General features: G+C 36.4%; 1 long non-coding RNA gene across 1 annotated transcript; it reads right to left on the reverse strand.

The window, feature by feature from the left end:
- Positions 1 to 2,118: 2,118 nt before the first annotated feature.
- On the reverse strand, positions 2,119 to 6,929 carry LOC144959052 (uncharacterized). Its single transcript, XR_013642560.1, has 2 exons — positions 6,877 to 6,929; positions 2,119 to 2,440 (listed from the first exon to the last, which is right to left on the reverse strand). It is a non-coding gene; the product is annotated as an uncharacterized LOC144959052 (long non-coding RNA).
- Positions 6,930 to 7,023: the final 94 nt, after the last annotated feature.

Raw genomic sequence — 7,023 nt, forward strand, 5'->3', positions numbered from 1 at the left:
CACCCAAGAAAAAGTAAGACATAGGGGAACTGGGAACAAAAATAGGGATCAGATGTAGATTCCAAGAGCATACCACCAATGTACTTAGTTTGAGATCACCTATAAATCTCATCCGGAGACAAGCATCAAATCCAACAAAGAGGAATACACTCAAATGCTTACATTATACATTGAAAATAACAAATATAATAATACATAACAGAGAGATGATTTACAAGGAAAAAATATCATCTCCCAAAACAATAACTATGCATTTGACTGTTTCCCTCCCAGCCAGGACTCCGACCAGGGCCAGGAAAAAAAACTAAGTAATCTCATTCCAAGACAAAGACAGAAAGCATGTTGGAAAACAGATATAAGGGGATAGAAGACACAGTATGTACACCCCCGTCCACTATGGGAGGTCAGGAACCCCACCCAGTTGGTATGATTTGTTTGGGATATTGTGAACGAGTTTTATTATTTCCTCTTCCGTCTCGAGTTCAAAAGATGAAAGAGGGAGAGCGCTGTCAGTTTTCTCAGCGGTTTTAGTTATGTCTGTGATGTTCCAATGTTCCTTGTCGAAAGTGGAACGTATTTCACATATTTTGTCTCTGAAATATTTATCAAAACGCTGTGCTAACCCAATTCCATTTGTGTATGATGGAAGGCATTTCTTTGAAGCAATGTCTTTCAGGAGACCGTTTACGATTTTCAAAAGTTCGTTTGTGTCATTTTTCTTGGATGAGACAGTTTTCTTGATGTGATTTCGTTTGTTTCATTTTTTATGGAAATGTACAGCTCTTTGCTGTTAAATGATTTTGTTTTCCTCCATAGCCTTTCAGATTTTCTTCTTTTCGTTTTTGACGTTCTTATTTCATCAGAAAACCAACGCGTATCATCATAATCATCATCATCATCATCACCATCATCATCATCATCATCATCATCATCATGACCACCACTAACACCACCCAGACCTACCAACTACTACGAAAATTTCGTAGAAATACGAATTTTTTGTCCTAATTGACAATTATATAAAGATCTTCAATTCAATAAACTTCTTTAAAACAATGAGGTTTGTTTGTTTTTGTCCAGAGCTAGTTTATAAACAAGTTCAAAGCATTTATTTAATGTATTTAAACGCAAATTGATCGATTTTAAAAGTAGTTATAATACCCACAATGCTATTACCCTCTGAAAACTACGAAATTTCCATTTCCAAGTAGTCAAGTGTGCACCACCATCATGAAAGCACCACACTATAGGGAATGAGATTAACGGAAGAGTAGCGTCGCTTGATTGGACGTCACCCATAGTCTGTGACGTCACCGGCGGAAAAGTTATTAGAGAGAGAACGTCATGTTGGTTGTGCGCATGCGTCTCTCGTCCTCACTTCCGGTGAAAGCGGCTTGAGACACTTCAAAACCAAACTGACGTTCTCTCTGTAAGGTGACGTCCAATCAAGGGACGCTACTCTTCCGCTAATCTCATTCCCTATTTGACATAATTGAAGAGTGGTTCCAAAACTCAATAACTCCGTGTTTTTCCCATATCAAGATATTGAGGATTACTCCCCCTAACATTTCTCATTCAGTCTATATTTTTATCATATTTAATCTTCCAATTCACACAAATCCAAGGAAATTCTTGTGCCATTTGATGCTTAAAATAAAATCTAGATTTCAAATTATGGAAAATCTCAAAAAGTAGAAAAATCGACTTAACGAGTTTTGGAAAACCAGCCTGCAATTCTATTTCATGCTGGCCCCGCGTTTTTTGTTTTTTTTTCACAGCTTGCGACCGCAAAATTAAGGAAAATGTTCTGATTTGCATTGCAAATTTTTGACTATTCTTTGATTCTTTTAAAAAAATTATTTTTTTTACTTCTTTATGATAACAATTTCATTGACAGCAATTTTTTATTGTAATTTTGTTTTCCCAACTTTGAGCTATTTCCAAATCATCATAATTTCTGGCAAAATTTGCCATTTTTTGTCCCATAATTTTGCATAATTTTGAGTTTGAAATTGCGTAATTATTAATTATTATATGGGTTGCATGTAGTTATGTTAGGTGTGATACAACATATTTAGAAACCTGCAAAATTGACTTAATTTCTTCTGCAAAATTCATTATTTTCTTTGCAAAATTTTGAAATATCTTTTGCAAAAGGTTTATGTGATAGTCGTACAATTGTCAACCGAGAACACCGATTCTGTGTAGCAATTCATATAACGCCAGACACCGTCATATACAAGCCCATGGAAATCTCCAAACAGAAGCCTACAATTCCCGGACTCCGGAGGCACATTGTGAGCAAAATTCAATCCAACACAGGAAGGACGCGAGTCGCATTTCCATCGACACATCAGTGAGGAAAGGGCGCTAACTGTTAAACAAGAACTCGCCTCTCTGTATTCTTGTATAAATTCACACTGGTTATCGGACTTGGTGACTGCGTGGAAATGGGGGGGGGGGGGGGGGCAGATTAAAAGATAATGAATTATTCATAACTAGCAAACCCCTTGCATCTACAGAGATAAAAAGAGAGAGAGAGGGGGGGGGAGGGAGGGAGAGGGAGGGAGGGAGAGAGAGAGAGAGAGAGAGAGAGAGAGAGAGAGAGAGAGAGAGAGAGAGAGAGAGAGAGGGAGGGAGAAAAAAGAGGGAGAGGCGAAAAGTACTTTGCGATAAACTAGCATCCTGTCCAATGGGTAGAATGAAATAGCTCTTGTCCGTTTCACGGTATAGAAACCGGGATAAACTCCGGCTCCATGGGCCTGATGACTCTGAAGGACTACTTTATCATAATATATTTAGGGCGACAGATTCAACTTTTAGATCAATGTTTAGATAATCCCGATATATCACCAATTTGAGATGATGAGCACAAATGTCAAATAGAAAAATCATTAAAGAACAAACAACCCCACAAAATAAATAAACAAAGTCACATATTCTTGTTTACAATCTAAAATCTATGTATAATTATATAATTATATTGTTGTTAACGAGCAAGAATACATCAAACAGTCATGGAAGCTTTTCAAATCTAAACAAACGGAAGCACCGTCCATTCATTGACTTCCTGTTTGCGCGCGTCTACAAGGCTCGCGGCAATGTTAGGCCGTTGCACCGACTGGTTATGGATATCTTATAAATCGTTATTGTCAAAACGTGCCCGTTTTATTATTTATTTTAATTCTTTTGTAACTTATCATTTTAAAATTATTTTTAAATTCATTTTTAGGGGGGGGGGGGTAATACATTTATTCATTACTAGTGGCATATTATCATTTCAAAACTGCAGTACACCTGGCGTTGTCTCTGTATGGACAATTTTATTATTATCGCCTAAAAGGCGTCATGTCTCGTTTCATATGTTACGTGTTCATGTAGGCCAGGAACCCTTTATAATGCGCTTTGAAAAACGTTGTATTAAATCTCAAGTTTAGAAGAAGACAAGAAAAGATTTTAAAGAAACGATGCGAAAAGTGAGTTTAGTTTCTATTCCTTCAAGAAACCTAATTTATCCTACTCGATGTACTGTTAACTGTTAACAAAAACAAAATAAAACAAAAAAAAAAAACAAAAAAAAAACAACAAAAAACAAAACCAGGTATTAAACATTTTGGCCAGAAAACTCATCTTTCAAATATCGATCGATTAAAATAACCCTCATCTAGTTAAATATTCTCAAACCTGAGACTTCGTCAACTTCGTGAGTAGAACAGTGCCAGAAGACAATAGAGAATACAAATTTCGCAGTGATAGGGGATCGAACCCACGACCTTACGGCTACGACAACTCAGCATGGTCGTGAGAGTGATGCTATGCAGTCGACACCATCTACCACTTCAATGGGAGCGATCTTTTTTCAGGTTTTCGTCCAACCAAGTGATCAATCACATGATCATCAATCACATGATTTGTTGCTGTACAACGGTTGGATATTTCTTTGGAAATTTAAACACGTTTCTTTGTTTATGAAGTTGTAAACATACACATGTGTCAAACAGAACAAAACGACCAATCGTGATGCTAGATATTTCTAAAGCTGTGAACACTTTTCACTATGTAGGTCACTTTGAGCACATTTTGCAATGTGACCAATGATCTCAAGCACGTGGAAATTTAATTTAGATCGCTCCCATTAAAAAAAAAGTGGCTTCAGACGTAGTGTCTATCCTGAGTCCCTTTCCCCGACTTCTTGAGGTCACGGGTTCAAGACACACCAAACCCGCTTAGTTTGTTTACAAGCCACTCTATACTCAACACAAATAATATATGACATAGAGACGATAAAGACACCGAGTAAGCTCCGATATCGGGGTGAATATTAATGGGAGCGATCTATATCCAGGTTTTCGTCCAACCAGGTCATCGATCACATGATTTGTTGCTGTCCAACGATTGGATATTTCTTAACAAATGTAAACACGATGCTTTGTTTACAAATGTTATAAACATACACATGTGTCAAGCTGAATCAAGTGACCAATCGTGATGTTAGATATTTAAAAAGGTGCGAACACTTTTCACTAAGTGGGTCACTTTGAGCACATTTTGCAATGTGACAAATGACCTCGAGCACATGGAAATGTAACACTGAAACTCAAAAGGACTGGCAGTTTGACGTCATTATTTGGTTTTTGCACCGCCTAGTAAGTTGTCGCTAATAGAGCTCAAGGAAACAAGTTATTTCATTGGTTGAACTATTGAATACAACTCACGATTTGTTTTCTTTTGTGGCAAAAGACTGGCATTTTGACGTCATTTTTTGGTCAGTGCCAGGCCAAACTTTACGATGGCTACGCTCGAACCCACGCCATTACTGATACGACAAGATTTTCTCTCACGATCATGGAATATATATATACATATATATAGTAGGTGTGTGTGTGTGTGTGTGTGTGTGTGTCTGTCTGTCTGTCTGTGTGTGTATGTGTTTGTGTGTGTGTGTGTGTGTGTATCTGTCTGTGTCTGTATGTGTGTGTGTCAATGCATGATTTAATCAGTCGGGAGGTGGAAATGTTGGATTTCATTTTTTCTTTTTCTCTCTCTCTTTTTTTTTATTTTTTAATTTTTTTGCATTTTCAGAAAGAAAATGCTCCCATAATATTTTAATCTTTATTTAAAGTAAATCGGGTGATTTTTCATAAAATTATGGTCAGATGTATGGGAAAGGTATCCAGCAACTTTTCTCAAATTTTATACTTCAATTTGACGAGCTGTAAAAAATATTTAGAAGTGAAATTAAGCCTTGATTAAGCTGGAGATGTACACCAAAAAAAAAAGTTGATTTAATCATTTATGACAAGAACTCATTTTCGATTAAAATTGACCTTCTAATTAAACTTGATAATATCTCAGTTCTCAGTTTTCACCATACGACTGATTATGTTATTCACTGTAATATATATATATATATATATATATATATATATATATATATATATATATATATATATATATATATATGAGTGTTGGTGGGTACTTGTAGGTACGAAAGTGCTCGATAATGGTGGTTTGAGCTAATATATAATGCAAATTTTCACTCACATTTTTGTGGCCGAGACGACTCGTTTCTGTGTTGTTTACACTTCTTCAGTCGGCGTAATCCATTGTAATGTCCGTAGAAAAGTTCTTACTCCAAACGAAAGTTGTTTCGTTGTGTAGTGGTGATTAGTGTTGATGTGTATTGTGATGTGCTCTCTGACAGAGAAACTGGAGATTTTATTACACAACTACAGAAACAATAGCACCTTAAACAAAAGATCTGAACTGATGACAATGTGCAGATACTCTAACAAATTCAAGCTCAAAACGCAAAAGGCCAAATAACCCTCCCCCCCCCTTCTCCCCCCCCCTTCTCCTCCCCCCCTTCTCCCCCTCCCGATCCCATTATACCCCTCCTCCCCCTCTTTCCCCCCCCCCCCCCCCCCCGCCGCAACCACATTCCACAACACTATCACACACACATGTACACACAACACCTACACACACACACATACACACACATACACACACATACACACACACACACACACACACACACTCATAATATAAACATGAGAGCACATCACAATACACATCAACACAAATCACCACTACACAACGAAACAACTTTAGTTTGGAGTAAGAACTTTTCTACGGACATTACAATGGATTACGCCGACTGAAGAAGTGTAAAAAACACAGAAACGAGTCGTCTCGGCCACAAAAATGTGAGTGAAAATTTGCATTATATAATATATATATATATATATATATATATATATATATATATATATATATATATATATATATATATATATATATATGGGGTTTTGAAGGCCTATGTATGGTGAGTATTATTATATGGCTGCGAAAGCTGGACAATTACAGAAGACTAAGAAACTGGAGGCAGCAGAAATGTGGTTTCTTAGAAGGATGTTAAGAATCTCATGACAGAGTAGAAAACTAATGAAGAAGTATTAGAGCAAGCTGAAACTAAAAGGTTAATAATTCGTACAATAAGAAAAAGACAAATGCAATTTTTAGGGCACCTAAATCGACATAAATGTATTGAACATCTTTCTCTCACAGGAAAGATAGAAGGTAAAAAGAGTAAAGGTAGACCAAGAAAAACATATTTGAATAGTTTGAACAGCTGGGTGACAAAGAAAGAGAAGAGTAATATTAGTTTTCTGAGGTTATCTGATCAGAGATGAATGGCGTACCATGATCACCGATGTCTGGCACAGTCTTGGTACTTGAAGAAGAAGAAGAATATATATATATATATATATATATATATATATATATATATATATATATATATATATATATATATATATATAATTTCCCTTTAACTGGCATTCGAAATATATTGTTCTAATCAAAATCACTTACTTTTACACTGGCAAACCATGGTTCCTTTGATGCAACATTGACTTGTCCTGTACGACTCTGGTGTGAAGAGGAGAATAAGACAGAGAAGGTGAAGATGGGGTAAGACCGTAACCATCGATAACTTCTAGCCTGACACTGACCAAAAAA

Source organism: Berghia stephanieae, chromosome 13 (genome assembly GCF_034508935.2).
Source record: "Berghia stephanieae isolate SIO BIC M18660-M18661 chromosome 13, UCSD_Bste_1.3, whole genome shotgun sequence".
NCBI lineage: Eukaryota > Metazoa > Mollusca > Gastropoda > Nudibranchia > Aeolidiidae > Berghia > Berghia stephanieae.